The following is a 21,215-nucleotide window of genomic DNA, read 5'->3' as shown; positions in this document are numbered from 1 at the left end:
GAACCTCAATGCAGACGAATTCCAACATCCCATGGAAAAAAGAAAAGTCATAGAGGAAAGAGGGGCGGAAGGAGAATAAATACGAATAAGAAAAAAATGGAAATCAGCAGTTCAGAGAAGAAAGATACCACTAAAGGGATTTTTAATCTGAGTACCATTGCCCTAACAGAGAAAGAAAATTTGGTTTTGAGTTATGGACTCTCCTTTGCCCCCTCCAGAAGCCTCAACAAATTTGACACATTTGTCAATGTTAAACAGTTTATTAGGAAAATGACGCTCAAACGACATTTAATGAGATCTCCCCTCGAACAGGACAACAGATCTGTAGAACCAAGATCAAGTACACCACCTGATCCAGACCCATATCAACATTCTGACCTCAAACCAAGGTCATCATTTTATCCGATTCAGAGCAAGGGCAATGCCATAGAAGCCTTTGAGACCATAGTATGCAGCGATTTAAAGAACATCAGCCAAAACCATTTGAACAAGCACAAACACAACCTTACGAAAAGTCAAGTGCAAACCATAAGAACACTAGAGAAGAACAAGAACTTGGTGATCAAACCTGCAGATAAAGGTGGCGGGATTGTAGTCCTTAACAAAGAGGACTACAGCACAGAATGTAGAAGGATTCTATCTGACAAAAAGACGTACGAGGTCCTGAGAAATAATCCCGTAGGGGGATATAAGGAGGAATTAGAAGGGTTATTAGGAGAGGCACACGACAATGGGATTCTTAACATCAAAGAATACAGGTACATTAACATCAAATTCCCAATCACCCCTGTTTTCTATTACCTCCCTAAAATACACAAGACACTCATCAACCCCCCGGGAAGACCCATAATATCAGGAATTGGGTCATTAACCAGTAACCTGTCGGAGTACCTAGACAGGAATCTACAGAGATATGTGCTACAACTACCATCTTACATAAGAGACTCTACTCAAGTATTGAACATATTGGAGAATATAGAATGGATGGAAGAGTATCTACTAGTCACCTGTGATGTCACCTCCCTGTACACCAGTATACCGCATGAAGGAGGTCGGGAGGCGATAGAATATTTTCTAGAGAAAGATGACACAGTACCAGAACTTCAGAAGAGATTTATCATGGAGGGAATCAGCTATATTCTGACACATAACTACTTTAACCACGATGGGAAGTTTTACAGACAGCTGTGCGGTACAGCTATGGGGACCAGGTTCGCGCCGAGCTATGCGAATCTCTACATGGGCAAGTGGGAACACATATTTTGCGAGTCCTGCCCAGCCGGCACGGACCTGGTTGCCTATTATAGGTACATAGATGACATCCTTATCATATGGAAAGGCTCCAAGGAAGATCTGGAGCATACCATCAGTGTCATGAATGATAACATCTGTAATTTAAAATTCACACATGAGATAAGTAGTACGGAAATCAACTTTTTAGATTTGAAAATAACAGTAGAAGATGGGAAACTCAAGACCTCCACATACTTCAAACCTGTGGATTGCAACAACTACATCCACAGCGACAGTTGCCATCATGTAAGATGGAAGGAGAACATACCCAAGGGGCAGTTACTGAGACTTAAAAAGAACTGCTCAGACCCAACCCTATGGGAAACACAGGCGGAAGAACTCAAGTCAAGATTCCTAGAAAGAGGATACAAAGAAGACAAAATAAATAAAGACATAGAAGAAGTGAGGAGAAGAGACCGCAAGGAACTACTCAAATATAAGAACAAGAAAAATATGATTGAAAACAACACCACCTCTATAGATGTCGCATTCATCACTCAGTATAGTGAGAACAGGTGCACCATAGAGAGAATAATAAAGAGACATTGGCATATACTCAAAAATGATGATATTATAGGAGAGACTCTCATGGATAAACCTAGATTCATATATAGGAAATCCAACAACCTAAAGACTATATTGTCTCCAAGTATTCCATGACTAGGGACAGCAGAAGAAAGAGACGTATCAGGCAAACACATTAAGGGTTTCTTTCCGTGCCCCACATGCAAGGCATGTAAGAGAGGCCTGAAGACGAAACATTTCCTCTCCCACTATTCAACCAAGAAACATGTGATTAAGGACCTGATCAGATGCAGCAACAAGGGAGTTATCTACATAGTACAGTGCAGCTGCGGTCTCCAGTATGTGGGCCAGACATCTAGGAGCCTGAAGGACAGGATTCGGGAACATCTACTACAAATTGAACATGGCAGCACAGAGACTGCATTATACAGGCATTTTGCACTTCAACATAAAGGCAACATGAAAGACCTCAGCTTCTACGGGATTCAAATAATTAAACCAAATTGGAGGGGAGGAGATTATGAAAAGCAACTCTTGATATCAGAGTCGAGATGGATCTTCAAATTAGATTGTCTCTTTCCCAAAGGTCTAAATAATAAGGAAGACCTTGCCCATTTATTGAATTTAAAATAATGGGTATTCTGAGACCATCAACATGATGAGCCACATACAGAACGTATATTAAACAGACAGTGTGATCTGCAATCTATTGAAAGTCCCATACATAGGGTAATTTGAGAAACATAGAAACTCCCCAGATTTGAGATCTTGAGGGTAAGATCTCACTAGGGCACCTTACTCAAACAAACATGCTACCACAAATAGTGGACAACAAAGACCAATGTAGGCACATCACGGAATAAGTGTGGCCCAGAAATTAAGACTATGATCCATACAGACACAACGAATGAACTACATTCTGGGAGTGACTCATATTACCCATAAAAGGGTTAATAGAGGAAACATATCATATAAGGCTCCAGCACAAAGTCTTGAACTAGTCTAGTACTATACCATTTCCAAATCTGATAAGATCTAATCCCCAAGCCTTCCAGTATCCCTTACCAACCATATAAGTTAAGTAATTAATTACACATAAGCCTAAAATCACACTATTCCATACTCTGATAGAGCTCAAACAGTATCCCCATATCTCCATACACAGACTTCTTATTAATGCCTCGTACTAATACCTTGCTTATTCTCCTATGTATTTTGAATATGTAACTAAAGGGGGGGGGTGATAGAATAGAGGAAGGAGACCACACAGGTTTCATAAGCGTTTTATTGTTTTTAAAGTTCTCTATGGTTTATACATTTTGACATGCAAGTATGTGACAAGTTCCGCCGCTGACTCTAGATATTGAAACACCCAACTATATACTGTATACACAACAAATTTCATGACTATAGACACGAAGAATATTTCCAAATAACATTTATTAGAACTATTCCCTTGCAGCTTTCCAAATAACATTTATTAGAACCATTCCCTTGCAGCTTAGGTTGTTTACCGCATGATGTCCAATACGGAAAAACCCCTGGGTAACGACACACTGGAACCTGACTTCCGGTTTCACGTACCCCAACTTCCGGTTTGGAGCATTGACCCCGAAACCGGAAGTAGAAAACACGGGTAAACATCCGGTTTAGCGCAACAGTAGCTGAGACCGAGAGGGGCTTATATGATGGATAATAACCATAAAGAGGTCTATAGACAGTAACAACAAACCACATGCATATAAGCTGACTATTTTGGCAACAGCAGATTGAATAAACTAGTGCTAATATGACAAATAGTTTTGTATACAACTACCAGAAAGACAATATCCGGGATAAAACTAACACTTCCGGTATAGTACTTCCTATGTCTAGTGCTAACACGACAAATAGTTTTGCATACAACTACCAGAGAGACAATATCCGGGTTAAAAACTAACACTTCCGGTATAGTACTTCCTATGTCAAAAGTTACTTTTTTGGCGCCATTTGAAGGCTAATCTGATTGGTAGCATACAGATATATAAGACCGTGCTCACCTAACCATATACTAGTCTTGAGAAAGGCCCCAACTGAGGGCCGAAACGCGTTGGCAACTATATGGTGAGCTATATTTCTTGATTCATTTATATTTTATCAGTATTATACTATGATATCTTTTTATGTCCTTAGGTTTTGAGGATTTCCCAGCTTCTATTTTTATTTTATTTTTAATTTTTTCCCATTGGTATTTTGATTTTCTCTTTGCCTTGTTCTCAAGGTTTGGAACGTTTTTTTTTACCTATTGGATTAATTGGAGGATTTGAACTGTTTATTGGAACTATCTTTTTCACTATATGCTTTGGACACACTTTTTTCATCAGGATCACCATAATGTCACCACCATTTGATGTTTATGGACATTAGTTTGTAATATTTTATACTATATTTTAGTTTGGATTAGAACACTGCCACCAATATACATATATGTATTCACTTATAACGTTCTACATTTGACACTTTTCCCAATTGTTCTTATCTTTTCTGTCATTTTTTGTCACACACCATTTTCACACACAACTCCCTGTGTGATTCGTTAACCAGCTTTTTTGTGTTAATTTTTTTCAATTTTTTGTGTCAACATTTTTCATTTTTTTATATATATTTTTTGATCAACACTAGCTTGTGTACACACTAGTTTATTTTTTTTGATCACCCTCTCTCATTTTAGTTTTTCTTCACATGTGAATCATATGTTCTGCTGCTTTCCTATTTTTGTTAATACTGTATCTACTATACTAGTAGACATTATTTTACCATTGTTCTGTATTACCCATTTGGATAGACTCAATCCCTATGGAGTAGAGGGTAGTTAAGTCTTACCAAAACTTCTACCACTCTATGTACACCATTCTTATACCCATAATATAAAGGTATTGCTACTATTAGATCTGGGACACTCTGCCCCTGTAGGGACATTTATCCCTATCATTATTCTGTATCATTAATTTATATTGTTTTTAAGCTTATATTGTTTTTAAGCTCATATGTTTTTATATATCTTGGATTCAGATTTATCTATGTATTAAAATTGTGATTTTAACCTTTATCCACATTTCATAAGTATTATAGTCTCTGCAGTTCAACATAAGGAAGTAGCCCTGACTTAGGGGTTCTATCTATATTAGTGTGAACACATCCCTCACACACACACCAGACCTAGACTTCATTGGCGCTCCTGTCTAAACCCATATCCAACAGTATTTATCCCTGTGGGCAGTGGGGGCCCACCCTAGACAGGAGCTACTGGTCCTTTTAAGCGCTGTGAGTGCTATTCTTTTCTGTTCAGATAACATGTCCCATGGTGCATCTCATATTTACTTCACCATATAAAAGTCCATTACACATTGCCATCTTTGTCAGTTCTCTAATGCCTGCAGGTGTACAGTATATATAATTTATATATATATATTATCAGAAAACCCAGCAAGCATGTCACCTCCCAGGTTTGACAAGCAGGAGAGCGCTGCACTGGTCCACGCCGTCCAGATGTTTTATCCGCAGCTGTTTGGGAACAAGAAGAAGGCAACAGATGCGCAGGTTAAGAAGGCCCTCTGGGAGTCCATCACCAATAAGGTTCAATTGGTGTTGGGCATCGAGAGGAGCCAGGATCAGATCATGCGGAGGTTCGGAGATATGAGGTTGCGTCTGCACAAGAAAGTCAACCTCATAAGGGAGTGGCTACAAGCGCGTCGCAGGGATGGCCGCAAAATTAAACCTCCACGGAAACTCTACCTATTCCCTTATGAGGTGACTTTATGCGAGCTCCTCAATCTCCGGATCCCCAAAAGATTTAGATCCTCTCCATCCTCGCCCTCTTCTTCTTCCCTCCCAGCTGCTGGATCCAAAACTCAGGACCCGGGGTCCAGTGCAGCTGCTTCTCCGTCCGTTGGCCTGGGAGGAGTGGAAATGGAGGCTGAACAAGGTAAATATCCTACTTTATATAATATATTAATATTTAAAAATCATTCTAATAAATGTGTAGATAGTCATATATTTAAGCTATATAGATCTCACAACATACGCTAGATATGATGTTTAGATATCTTATTTTAGATTCGTCACACATGAAATAGGAATGATGTTTCTTGCGTTATCAAGAATATGCGTCACAGAGTGAAAATGGAATTGCGCATCCGTGATATCCCGATCATCCGCCATTTCATACATTGACTCTCTAATCATAAGCCAGTTATAAATATTATTTGTTATTGTTCAATATTAACAAATATATGATTTCCATCTCGTAATACACCCAATTGAAAATATATCATAATTTGTTATGAAATGATACTCATCACACTACTATATCCAAATTAATTATGATTCACGGATGCGCAATTCCGCTGAGAATCATTGCGTAATGATCACGAAAGATAGAATTGCGCACACACGTGAACATGGGTTTGCTGTTACTGTCATTGCTTTACATATGTTGGTCAAATCACGGATGCGCAATTCCGCCGAGAATCATTGCGTAATGATCACGAAACATAGAATTGCGCACACACGTGAACATGGGTTTGCTGTTACTGTCATTGCTTTACATATGTTGGTCAAATCACTGATGCGCAATTCCGCCGAGAATCATTGCGTAATGATCACGAAAGATAGAATTGCGCACACATGTGAACATGGGTTTGCTGTAACTGTCATTCCTTTACACATGTTGGTCAAATGTATACATTAATTAGTATATATGGGAAGAATACAGTATCCTTATTTAGAATCTTCTACATTATACAAAATATACTAGCAAGATCAAAAGAATAAACAAGGAAATATAGATATCAATTGATGATAATGCAAAAATTAAAGAAATTAATTAAACCTACAGTGAACAACATAAAGTTTTGAAAATAAGAATACAGGATCGATTTAATGATACATTAATTGCTGAAAAAATTAACTCATGTGAATTAAAATATATTCTTATTTATTTTTTTTTTTTTATCGTTTTTATATACATGTCCTGATTATTATTAATTATATCCACTCCTCATTGAATATTTTACAGATATGGATGTTGGTGCTGGACCCTCGGACCAGGGTTCTCAAGACTATGGTATGTCTCATTTTAATCGCAATTTGTCTTTGAAACATGGACACAACCTTACATAACATAATACATGCACATTTGTCAAAATTTATATGGATACTCTAATTATCTTTTTTGTTTATTTCAAATTTTAATTCCAAAAAAATTGTTTTTATTACATTGTAGTACAAATCATAAATTATGTTAATTTTAATATATGTCGCTTCTATTTTGGATATGTTCGTTTTAATGTTAGATTATTTTCCTGTCCAATTTATATTCTGCCCCTGTGTATTGCTTGTCATTGTTTTGATATATTTTGACAACAATCACACATTTTTGCATATGTTAATATTTAAACAATATACATTAAATACGTTTTTGGGTTGTTATCATTTAAGGGACATGAAAACAAAATTTCACAATCACGGATTTATACACGTGATTTTCAATAATATTTTTCAATCACATGCTGGATTTAATTGAACAATTAATCCAAAAACACATTGTGTGCTTCATGTCCCTTTAAGAGAGGATAATTAAAGAATATTTTTGAGATTCTTAAATTAAAGTGTTTAGTGATATTGCATGCTCAATACCATTCATTACATCAACATATGTTTCTGAAAATTCATTACCAGCAAAATTGAAACATTAATATATTTAAATATTAAAGGGACACTGACCAAATATTATTTCTGTTGTCGTTCACATAGAGCATGCAATATTAATAAAAAATGTTATTTACTCCTATAATAATATTTAAAACATTCTCTTGTTATCTTAATTTTAAAAGCAATACTGTAATTTTAGATGCAGGTCCATTTTTGGTGACCAACCTGGGTTTTAATTGATGATTGTTGTATACCTTCAACAAGCAATATTTAATGAGCTAAAAATGTCAAAGTTGCATTAAAATAAAATAACATAAAAATTATAGGAGTAAATGTTAAATTAAATAAAACATTCATTTTATTCAAAAATCAATGTTTTAACCAAATTGATGTCAGTGTCCCTTTAATAATCAATTGATTCATTCCTCATTACATTGTTTGGATGAAACAATATTAATATCTAAATGACATATTCAGTGTTGGACTTACTTTATAGATATAATTATACCCTAACAGCACCATGATTACATATTTGGATGAATAACTTGTGTTTTGCATTGAGATCAATTGCACAAATGGATCGATATGACACATGTCTTTGGTTTGATTTATCACCCATTTTTATTTTAAATGTTGTTTGTGTGTATTCGTTTAAAAACATTGATCAATGGGTATATTTAGATATGCAATATAATCATATGAGATGATTTGTGTGTCTAATATAGTCAGAAATTAAACATATGTTAAAGACATCTTTTTATTCAGAATAACCTGGATTCACTCATGCATTTATTCTTCAGATTAGTGCTCTATTGTTCTCAGTTCTAAGTATAATTTTTCTTAAAATCGATAATGATGTGACTTAGTGAGGTCCAAACTGTGTTCACTAATAGATATCTATATCATTCATAGATCTAGTTCTTGTTGGGAGCCCGGGGGGATCCAGCACCGACTTGGAAATTGTTTCCAAGCATTCTGGTAAGTCCATTGACTCATTCATATGTCATTGAAGGTGTATTTGTAATCTATATTATGATCATGATTCTGATGAAGCATTAAATTTGAATCAAACATATAATTTAGAACTATGATTATATCTCTAATTTATTTAAATATTGAAAGATTAATATCTCAAAGCTTCTTAGTCTACACCTTTGTTGTTCAGAAGATGTATAACATATGTTTCTTTTTCTTATAAATTGTGTAAACAATCATGAAGTGATACACACATGAGAACTCTCAAATGTTGCATGTACTCTTATTTTGTGAATTTATATGAAATACAAACACTAACATTAAATTCTTACTCATTGAGAATAACAAATCTAATGTCATTTGTATGCTCCATCAAAATGATGTAAATCATAACTTTGGATCAGTATATCTTTAATGCAACATTGATGTGTGTCTTGTAGCAACAGTAACATATGTTATAATATCTGAAATTAACGTGTACACAACATGTTATGTTTTACAGATATTGATGTAACATGTGGGACGGAGGAGCAAGAGGCGGCCATGGAGTCTAATGGTATGTAAAAGCTATCTAACATGTATCCAACATGTGTTATTGTTTGTAAACATTCTCATGATGAAATTCAAAGTCTACAGCTTTGGCACTTGAAAAAGGATTATTCCTTTTCTTTTAGAATCCACTACTGCCCCCTTTCCATATCATGCAGCATGAACATATGCTTGTATTATGTTTTCATTTATGTCTGATTTTTAATTAATGACATCATGATGTCACTTGCATATTCCATGACAAACCACAATAATCATCTTCTTATTGGACAGACACTCCTTGCTATTCATTTGAGTGCCTATATGCATACCATATCCTTATATCATCATTGTTAATAAATTGTAAACCACTTCTAAGTATATCTAAAACCTAATCATGTTGAAAAGCCTTTCTTTGAGATCATGATGTATGAGATGTTAATATATATTTTAATATATATTTCAGATGGACACTCCACTTCTGGGCATCATTCTCCCACCCCTGCCCAGGCCCCTCCCCCTGTAGAAGCCCCTCCCCCTGTAGAAGCCCCTGCCCAGCCCCCCCTGTAGAATCCCCTCCCCCTGTAGAAGCCACTCCCCCTGTAGAAGCCCCTCCCCCTGTAGAAGAACTTCCTGGCCCTTCCCATTCCTCCAGGCCTGTCCCTCAAAGAATTGTCCCCGTTTGCCGCTCTCCTCGTATTTTGGCCCGTACAGTTCCCCAACCTGCCCAGTCCCCAACTCACCATTCCCAACAATCCCCAGCTGTACGGGCTCCCCCAGAGCGGCACCCCAGCCCTCGCCAGCCCCATCCAAGCCCTCGCCACCAATATCCCATCCCTCCCCCCTATCCCAACCTTCATTGTTCGAGGTGTCAGATCATCCTTCCCAGGCACAGCTGTAAGTATCATTCTAAATCAACATTAGAACATATTTAAAGTGACAGTGAACCAAAAAAAATAAATTGGAAATAGAGCATGCAATGTTAATCAACTTGATAATTTACTCCTCTTATCAATTTTAATAGCTCTCTTTGTCTCTTTATTTTTATGTTGAAAGCCATATAATTGTTAAAATATTGTGAAGGGGGGGGGTTTCTTTTTTATTGTTGGATTAATTTATCCACCAATCAGCAGGGACAACCAAGGTTGATCACAAAAAAGTCAACCAAATATAAAATGACATTGTTGCATTTAAATTAAAGATACAAAGAGAATGTATTAGATTTGATAATAGGAGTGAAGTAAATGTTTAAAATGTTTTTAATGGTCTATCGGAATCACAAATTAAAATATTTGTGGTCAGTGTCCCTTTAATTTCCTCTCACTCCATATACCAATCACTATTACTTGTATTGAAAAATATAAATCTTTCGTACATTCTCTCTTCTGTAAACCACTGGGAGTGTAATTTCTTCTGCTTGCTGTGTTTACACATGTTGGACTCAAGGAAAAAAGCTTTAAGGATAGGTGTGGATACCACAGGATAAATAAACTATTGAAATTTACAATGTATGGACAATGGAAATAATGTTCAAAATATTCATAGAGTCAAGCTGGAAAAGTGGATCAATGTCAACAAATTACAGGGGATACCATTTAATGGTTTATGTATTAAGAACATATTTCATGTGAAGAGAAGAAATATTGAATATTTAATTGTAAGAATGATTTGGATTTAAAATTCTAATGTATATTTTCTAAATTTATATTATGTTGTGTAATTAACATTAATATTTTTTTTTTTGTAGGTTGCGACTCAGCATGGCTCATGCTGGAAACTCTGTCACATATAGAGCAGGCCGTGCTGAGGAACTAGATGTTCCTGGGAAGGATGAATGACACCATTCATACTCTGCTCCAGGTTCAGCATTTGACTCTACGCCATATCAGGCGTTTACAGTCAATGCCTGAATCTGGAGCAGAGCATGAAACGGACAATGAAGGTGATGCCCAGTAAGTGGAGTATCTGGAGATGCTCCAAGGTCGCCTTAAGATTCTTCCGTCCACATGTTACATATTTGTTTGATATTGTTGCCATTTGGCCTTTTTTTGTTTATTGTTGTGCCTGTTGCACTCTTTTACCTTGTCAAATGGCTCCAATGGGGCTGTGCTGGCCTTTGTTGGCCTTTGTCCACTCTCTCCAAGGACTGTTATGCACTCTTCGACCTTGTCAAATGGCTCCAATGGGGCTGTGCTGGCCCTTGTCCACTCTCTCCAAGGACTGTGATGCACTCTTCGACCTTGTCAAATGGCTCCAATGGGGCTGTGCTGGCCCTTGTCCACTCTCTCCAAGGACTGTGATGTACTCTTTTACCTTGTCAAATGGCTCCAATGGGGCTGTGCTGGCCCTTGTCCACTCTCTCCAAGGACTGTGATGCACTCTTTTACCTTCTCAAATGGCTCCAATGGGGCTGTGCTGGCCTTTGTTGGCCCTTGTCAACTCCCTCCAAGGACTGTGATGCACTCTTTTACCTTGTCAAATGGCTCCAATGGGGCTGTGCTGGCCTTGTTGGCCCTTGTGAACTCCCTCCAAGGACTGTGATGCACTCTTTTACCTTGTCAAATGGCTCCAATGGGGCTGTGCTGGCCTTTGTTGACCCTTTTCAACTCCCTCCAAGGACTGTGATGCACTCTTTTACCTTATCAAATGGCTCCAATGGGGCTGTGCTGGCCCTTGTCCACTCTCTCCAAGGACTGTGATGCACTCTTTTACCTTGTCAAATGGCTCCAATTGGGCTATGCTGGCCCTTGTCCACTCTCTCCAAGGACTGTGATGCACTCTTTTACCTTGTCAAATGGCTCCAATGGGGCTGTGCTGGCCTTTGTTGGCCCTTGTCAACTCCCTCCAAGGACTGTGATGCACTCTTCTACCTTGTCAAATGGCTCCAATTTTAATGATCTTTCAAACATTTATTTTTTATAAATTGTTAATGTTTTCTGACATACTAATAAAATACATGTCATTCCATGATTCTTTGTCCTCTTTATTCATGTCATTGTTTGAAATCTCTAGTTTATGTGGTTAATCCTTAAAGGGACCTGAAACCAAATAATGGTCTTTCTGTAATCAAATATGTAATACAATTGTAAATGACTTTAATATTTACATCTCAAATTTAATTCTATTCATTTTCTTGATATCGTTTTCGTAAGCTTTATCTTTGCAAAATTATGATTAGCATAGTAATGATTTTATATATGTATATATATCTTGATGTTTGTATATATATATATATATATATATATATATATATATACATATATAACTTTCACATCCATGTGTTCATTTGTAAACTCTGCATGAATTGATGCACCTTTAACAAATGATCCCAGGATTTATACAATGAGATTGTTGTATTTTATGAACACACCTAACTTTAATATCTTAGTTTTATTTCCATGGACATTATTGAATAATAAAATGCTAAGGGACATTTGTCTACAAAATCAAGGATACAAAGGGTTAAATGCACACTGACCTACAGTTACCAGTTTTTCCAGTTCAGAGGTGACAATACAAAGATAAGTGAAACCCAGTTGGAAATCTGATGAACCACTGTATGTAAACAATAGATCAAAACGATACCACAGGATTCACTAAGACATTTTACAACCCTTGCAATTTACAGCCTTCAGCACAGATGGCCTTTTCATCACAGATGGTGTACAAGGCCCTGATTTTATCTCAGTTCCTATCACCAACAGCCTAAGGATGTCACATTCTACCCCCCTGATCTAATGATGTCATCTGGTCTCTGAAGAATTTATAGAGTGTGGGCTGGGCTGGGCTATGTGAGAGAATGAATGACTATATAAGTTAGTTGCCATTGTAGGCTAGGGTAAGCTTTCTTTCACTCACCTCTCCCCTTCCATCTCTCTCTCTCCCCTTTTACACCTTCCCTTTCCTTCCCTTACATTAGTTAGCAACTTGTTTCTATGTAAATACTTATTTTCTGTATAATAAAAGAAATACTTTCATCAAGCAGCGTCCGGATTTCCTAAGCTAAAGGTAATATTACTGTGGAAATAGTAACTAAAAAGTTAGCAGATTCTACATTTGGCACCCCATACGGGACGTGGATAAATCACTAATTCCACGTTGAACTACAGCTGAATTTGCTAAACTGAAGTACTGGAGCTGCAAGAACTCTTTGTGAATAGAGACTAGACCGGACCTATCTGTGTGGGAAGTGTGCAGATCTACAAGACACTGAAAGCTGCAAGTACTGTAAGTATATGTTTCTTTGTGTTTATGATATGTCTCTGTATGCTACAGAAAAGTAAATGTATTAATTGTTTCTTACTGAATTAAGTTTACTAAAATCTGAAAACAAGAGAGTAACCAGACATCTCTGAGGGTAAAGTGTAATAGGCATAGCCCCGTTTTACATGCAGCTCAAAAGGAGATCCCTCTAGGTCTAGATTTTAGGCCTAATAATGCAAAAGGTTTGTTGATGTTAGATGTGTACCTGTATGCGTGTAGATTTGTACTGTGTATAGTGTGTTGTGTGATCAGTGTGTACATCTGTCACTGTGTATCGTGTGTTGTGTGATCAGTGTGTACATCTATACTGTGTATAGTGCTGTTGTGTGATCAGCTGCTGCTACATCTGTACCTGTGTATAGTGTGTTGTGTGATCAGTGTGGTACATCTATACTGTGTATAGTGTGTTGTGTGATCAGTGTGTACATCTGTACCTGCTGCTATAGTGTGTTTGTGTGACCAGTGTGTACTCCTGTACTGTGTATAGTGTGTTGTGTGATCAGTGTGCTACATCTGTACTGTGTATAGTGTGTTGTGTGATCATTTGCTGCTACATCTGTACTGTGCATAGTGTCTTGTGTGAATCTGGTGTGTGTATTGTTAGTAAGAATGGAACTGGTTGAGAAATACATTAAGAAATATGCCCTCTGTCACATTTTATTACATGTGCAGAAGATCCATTGACACGCTCAGTTTTATAATGTAATTACACAATGTGAAAAGCACAATAATGAACAAAGTAGAAAACTGTTTCAGAAAGACATAGAAAAAGAGAGCTAAGTAATTTACTGAGTATGTTTCCTAAGAATAAAAGAGATTGCTGAACAGAAAGAGTTAGAAGGAAGGCAGAAAGAACTGAATCATAGAACAGCTGGATAAACTTGGTCAATCTATTATGGCTGTTGCTAGTCACTCTGAAAGAGATGTGAGTGTTATACACTGAGTGAAGGGATAGACAAACCTTACTAAACTGAATGCTGCGCTACAAGAGAGGCTTAATGAATGTGAAGTGAGGTGTGGCATGGGAGAACAAATTAGTAACATGTATGGAAGAAAAGGAAATGAGAGAGAAAAGTGTATTGCATCACTTAAGGCAGACTTATGGGAGTCTGAATCACAGCTTTTAAATAAGGAACAATGTATCTTGTCTCTTAAAGCACAGGGGATACAAGAAAATGCAACTGTTAAGGAGTAGTAGTATAGCACATGTGTGCTCCTTTAGAAGTAGCATGTGTAATGAACAGTCAAACATATAGAACTAGATGGACAAACCCCTAAACATTCCTGACAGTCCTTTGTAACTTTAAACCAAGTCCCCTCTATTCCTAACTCTTCGAATAGAATGCAGACAAAGTAACCCCCAATCTACAGACTAAAGTAAATAATCATAGTAACTCCTGCCCCCCCTTACAATACAAGACCGTAATAATTTGTGCTATATTTTGGTCACTTTGACACCTCCCCAAATCATCACCTGTAATCCTTTCTAATAAGTTAGAGGCTGCTTACTACCTCAGTATAATTTAGGCAACAGAGATGCCTGTGCTTTGCTCCGGGGCCTGGTTGCCATCACAATCTAGCTGCACAGCTAAGGGCACCAGTAGGCACCAATAAGGAGTGTCTCCTATATATTAATGCAAACTGGGGAAATTCAGGGGACAGATTAAAGGAATTACAGTATGTTATGTGTTGTCGTGATGCCCAGAGGTACCAGTGCCATAGCAAATGCAAGTTTAAAGGAAGGAGATGACCCAATTTTGTTTTGTACTGAGTACTTGCACTGTATAAGATAACTTATAACTTGCCCTAACATGTCCCCAGATGATGCAGATTTTCTGTATTCTATGGCAAATAAATGCCATGTTAATTGATAGTAGTACAAGAATCACTCTTAAAAATGCCAGCTCCTATACAAACTTTGTTAACATACTTAAAGATTGGTTTAAAGACTCAAAGCATAAGAAATGCTACTCATAATAATATATCTATGCTAACTGAGAATCAGGGAAAGCAGAGATTTTTGAGACATTGTTTTAAATGTGGAAAGTTTGGGCACATCAGGGAATGTGTGACATCAATGAGAGATACCAGGGATAAAAATTACTTTAGGAGGCAGAACAAAATATCATATTTAAGTAAGGAAGGAAAATACAGTGCTATATTTGAAGGTGAAAAGGAACAGAATATATCTTCTTTAACAAAGAAAGAAATAATAGAAGAACCTACTAGGGAGGAAACTTGCAAATAGCCCCATCTCAACAAAACTGCAAAGAGCCCCATCTAAAAAAGAAGGGACAAATGTTCCATTTCAGATGCCCTTACATAAACTGGACCATTTTGGGCACTGTTTAATTATACACCAATTGGCAATGCATCTATTGATATTCAATTTAGCTCAACCTGTGTATATTGACAATTGATTGAAGAAATCTGTACCAACTCTCTACATTCTATTACCCTGTATTCCATGTATAGTGATGGTAGAATTTTACTTTAGGCAAGTAGAGATTTATTTTGTTTCATTTTATTTACTTTGTATATGTCTATATTAATGCTATGTTTTTTTTTAGGGCTATTACTTGAAGAGAAGGGAACTTTGTACAGTCTACCTTCTAGAAATTAAGAATTTTGTAATTGTTTATTTTTTTTCACAGGTTGTTGCTATTCATGAATAAAATGTTCTATAGTATAAAGCAATGCATTCCCCCCTTTTTCTTAAAGACCACGTAGTACTTTATGATGAGCTCATCAGTTACATGAATTGTTTGCAAACAATTGATCATAACCAGTTTATTTTAAAAGTCATGGTACTGTTTTATATGTCTATGTTATTTTGTTTGTGTTATTAATGTCATGAACTAACAATTCTGATTATTTACAGAAGCAAACCTATACCATCACCCAAAGAAGCACAAATCATTTACTGTAGAGAAGACTAGATATTTTAAATTGGATAATTTAATGCAAAATCCCAAATTTAGTTATTTAAAGAACGCTGTTATATTTAAAGAGAACAGCAACATGTTTTGTGTGGTGTACTGTTTTTATGTTGTGTTTGTTCTGTGTTGTTTTATATGTGTAAAATGAATTATGTTATTTTTTGTAATATGGTTCCCTTTTATATCAAGGAACCAAACGGGGGATCCCCTTCACTAACATTTTTGTATTTTTTAAGGGACATTTTTTATTCACTAACATTTTTGTATTCTCTTAAGGACATTTTTTCTATTCACATACGCCTAGATTCTAGAGATCTGCGGCCAAAGGGGGTGCGTTAGCTACGCTGGCTTTTTTCCTGGCCGCTCCTTTTAAATACCGCTGGTATTTAGAGTTCACAGAATGGCTGCGTTAGGCTCCAAAAAAGGAGCGATATAGCATACTTTACCCGCAACTTCAACTCTCGATACCAGAGGTGCTTACGGACGCAGCCAGCTTCAAAAAACGTGCTCTGTGCCCGATTCCCCCCATAGACAAACAATGGGGCTGTTTGACACTGAAAAAAACCTAACACCTGCAAAAAAGCCGCGTTCAGCTCCTAACGCAGCCCCTTGTTTGCTATGGGGAAACACTTCCTACGTCTGCACCTAACACCCTAACATGTACCCCGAGTCTAAAACACCCCTAACTTACACTTATTAACCCCTATTCTGCCGCCCCTCCCCGGCTATCGCTGACCCCCTGCCATATTTTTTTTAGCCCCTAATCTGCGCCTCCGTAAAACTGCCGCTACTTACATTATCCCTATGTACCCCTAATCTGCTGCCCCCTACATCGCCGGACCCCTATATTATATTTATTAACCCCTAATCTGCCCCCCACGAAGATGCCGCTTGGATCAAGATGGTTGCCGGTCTGGATCGCCTCTTCTTCCCAGATAGGATGAAGACTTTGGAGCCTCTTCTGGACCTCTTCAGCCGCAGGATTATGGATCGCCCAGCCCCCGCTTGGGCTGGATGAAGATTTTGGAGCCAGGACCGATCGGTGATACCCGGTGAGGTGAAGATAAGGTAGGAAGATCTTCAGGGGCTTAGTGTTAGGTTTATTTAAGGGGGGTTTGGATTAGATTAGGGGTATGTGGGTGGTGGGTCTGTAATGTTGGGGGGGGTAATGTATGTGTTTTTTTACAGGCAAAAGAGCTGAATTTCTTGGGGCATGCCCTGCAAAGGGCCCTGTTCAGGGCTGGTAAGGTAAAAGAGCTTTGAACTTTTTAAATTTAGAATAGGGTAGGGCATTTTTTTATTTTGGGGGGCTTTGTTATTTTATTAGGGGGCTTAGAGTAGGTGTAATTAGTTTAAAATTGTTGTAATATTTTTCTTATGTTTGTAAATATTTTTTTATTTTTTGTAACTTAGTTCTTTTTTATTTTTTGTACTTTAGTTAGTTTATTTAATTGTAGTTATTTGTAGGTATTGTATTTAATTCATTTATTCATAGTGTAGTGTTAGGTTTAATTGTAGGTAATTGTAGGTATTTTATTTAATGTATTTATTGATAGTGTAGTGTTAGGTTTAATTGTAACTTAGGTTAGGATTTATTTTACAGGTAAATTTGTAATTATTTTAACTATTTTAGCTATTAAATAGTTCTTAACTATTTAATAGCTATTGTACCTAGTTAAAATAAATACAAAGTTACCTGTAAAATAAATATAAATCCTAAAATAGCTATAATATAATTATAATTTATATTGTAGCTATATTAGGGTTTATTTTACAGGTAAGTATTTAGCTTTAAATAGGAATAATTTATTTAATAAGAGTTAATTTATTTCGTTAGATTTAAATTATATTTAATTTAGGGGGGTGTTAGGGTTAGACTTAGCTTTAGGGGTTAATACATTTATTACAGTAGCGGCGAGATTAGGTCGGCAGATTCGGGGGTTAATAATTGAAGTTAGGTGTCGGCGATGTTAGGGAGGGCAGATTAGGGGTTAATACTATTTATTATAGGGTTATTGAGGCGGGAGTGAGGCGGATTAGGGGTTAATAACTTTATTATAGTAGCTCGGCAGATTAGGGGTTAATAAGTGTAGGCAGGTGGAGGCGACGTTGTGGGGGGCAGATTAGGGGTTAATAAATATAATATAGGGGTCGGCGGTGTTAGGGGCAGCAGATTAGGGGTACATAGGGATAACGTAGTTGGTGGCAGTGTACGGAGCGGAAGATTAGGGGTTAAAAAATTTAAATATAGTGGCGGCGATGTGGGGGGACCTCGGTTTAGGGGTACATAGGTAGTTTATGGGTGTTAGTGCACTTTAGAGCACAGTAGTTTAGAGCTTTATAAACCGGCGTTAGCCCAGAAAGCTCTTAACTACTGACTTTTTTTCTGCGGCTGGAGTTTTGTCGTTAGATTTCTAACGCTCACTCACGACTCTAAATACCGGCATTAGAAAGATCCCATTGAAAAGATAGGATACGCAAATGACGTAAGGGGATCTGCGGTATGGAAAAGTCACGGCTGGAAAGTGAGCGTTAGACCCTTTGCTGACTGACTCCAAATACCGGCGGTAGCCTAAAACCAGCGTTAGGAGCCTCTAACGCTGGTTTTGACGGCTACCGCCCAACTCTAAATCTAGGCCTAACATTTTTGTATTTTTAAGGACATTTTTTATTCACTACCATTTTTGTATTTTAAGGACATTTTTGTATTTTTAAGGACATTTTTTATTCACTACCATTTTTGTATTTTAAGGACATTTTTTTATTCACTACCATTTTTGTATTTTTAAGCACGTTTTTATTTTTTATCTCTTTTTTTTTTATCACAATAGGTAACATTTTTTTAAATGCTTCCGTATTCGTTTTTTTTTAAATTCTGTTTCGCCACACTGGGCAATGTTTTTCAGTAATATTTTTCATAAGCCAACGAGTATAACATTGTCCACTTATAGGTCTCTAAGTGCTGACCAGTAGATAATAAGACTGTGTGCATGCCTTGAAGCAGATAATGATACTGTGATTTAATGTTAAAGAAAGTAATATAAATGTTTGCTAAGCTATATGCTACGTTTTGTTTATGACCTCAGATAGCAGGCATTTTGTATTAATAAATTATAATCTGTCACAAATGTATAACATTCAAATCTCACAATATGCCAGAAAATAATTTGCAAAGTTCGAGCACTACTCCTAGTAGTAGTCATAAAGATTGTGTGTGTAACAATTAATTTGTATCATATGTATAATTATTCTGAAAATGCTGATGATTTTATATACATCTCAGATTATTGTTAATTCTAACAGGGTAAAATATATATTGTATTTGTAAAATTGATTTAATCATCATATTCATAATGTGATTGTAAGAATGTGCTACACATTGTAAGGGGATTGTATTTTAGTATTTATTTAGAGTATGGATGTGAATGAATGGTTTTATTTCAGGTTGCCCCACTCACAGAAGAATCTATAAAGTGAGCAGTACAACGTTATGATCATAAGTGATTTAATGATCAAAGAGGGGAATGTTGTATTTTATGAACACACCTAACTTTAATATCAGACTGGTATTTCCATGGACATTATTGAATAATAAAAATGCTAAGGGACATTTGTCTACAAAATCAAGGATAAAAATGGTTAAATGCACACTGACCTACAGTTACCAGTTTTTTCCAGTTCAGAGGGTGACAATACAAAGATAAGTGAAACCCAGTTGGAAATCTGATGAACCACTGTATGTAAACAATAGATCAAAACGATACCACAGGATTCACTAAGACATTTTACAACCCTTGCAATTTACAGCCTTCAGCACAGATAGCCTTTTCATCACAGATGGTGTACAAGGCCCCTGATTTTATCTCAGTTCCTATCACCAACAGCCTAAGGACGTCACATTCTACCCCCCTGATCTAATGATGTCATCTGGTCTCTGAAGAATTTATAGAGTGTGGGCTGGCCTGGGCTATGTGAGAGAATGAATGACTATATAAATTAGTTGCCATTGTAGGCTAGGGTAAGCTTTCTTCTCACTCACCTCTCCCCTTCCATCTCTCTCTCTCCCCTTTTCCACCTTCCCTTTCCTTCCCTTACATTAGTTAGCAACTTGTTTCTATGTAAATACTTATTTTCTGTATAATAAAAGAAATACTTTCATCAAGCAGCGTCCTGATTTCCTAAGCTAAAGGTAATATTAGTGTGGAAATAGTAACTAAAAAGTTAGCAGATTCTACAGAGATAATCTCTGTAAATTGTTATTTTTATGGAAATAGTATTCTCTCTGTGGATCATTTTGTTTAAATTTGGTATTTCCTGTCCCTTTAAGTGATGCTGACAACAATTTCTAAGGAATGGATCTCCATTTCTAAAGCGTTTTTGTCCTTTTTACAGGAACAAGGACATATAATCTTATTTGAAAAAAAAAAAATATTGGAATGTTCACAGCACATGTATTCCAATTTCAATTATATCTTATTGTAGTAATGTAACCAAATCAATCACTGTGTGTAATGCGCATATTTTAGATGATGAATATCTTTAGATTAATATTTTTAAAAATTAATTCTCCAACGATATATGGCTATAGGTAGCCTGACCATATTTCTACTTGAATAAGTGACACGTTTGATCAATACATGTGTCATTATTGTTATTCTAAAACAATCTAAACATATCTGAAAACATCAATGGCATATGTATTTATCATGTGTACCTTTTAAATGTTAAAGATGTACACCATAGCTATAGTTAAAGGGGCAGTTAAGTCAAAATAGATTATTCATGATTTAAATAGGGCATGCGAGTTTAACCAACTTCCTAATTTACTTTTATTCACAATTTTTAAATGTTCTCTTGGTATTCTTATTTAAAAGGTAAACCTAGGAGTTTGATATGCTAAGTTCTTCGAACTTGAAGACTGCCTCTAATGTTAATAAATTTAGACTACTATAAGGCATTAGTTCACATGCTTCATATAGATAACATTGAGCTCATGCACTT

The 21,215-nt window shown here is 36.5% G+C and overlaps 1 protein-coding gene across 2 annotated transcripts in view; it reads left to right on the top strand.

Annotated features, from left to right (window-relative positions):
• The first annotated feature begins 12,731 nt into the window (after positions 1-12,731).
• Positions 12,732-21,215, top strand: part of LOC128645667 (uncharacterized) — a 148,449-nt gene continuing 139,965 nt past the window's right edge. The window contains exons 1-2 of one of the 2 annotated variants that reach the window (XM_053698819.1): positions 12,732-13,020; positions 13,122-13,239. The gene's annotated coding sequence lies outside the window, so the exon portion shown is untranslated. Of the gene's footprint in view, positions 13,021-13,121; positions 13,240-20,003; positions 20,404-21,215 lie in introns of those variants that run through there. The other variant, XM_053698820.1, reaches the window with a different exon arrangement.

This window comes from Bombina bombina, chromosome 1 (genome assembly GCF_027579735.1).
Source record: "Bombina bombina isolate aBomBom1 chromosome 1, aBomBom1.pri, whole genome shotgun sequence".
In the NCBI taxonomy this organism is placed as follows: domain Eukaryota; kingdom Metazoa; phylum Chordata; class Amphibia; order Anura; family Bombinatoridae; genus Bombina; species Bombina bombina.
This window is presented reverse-complemented; position numbering and strand designations above follow the sequence as displayed.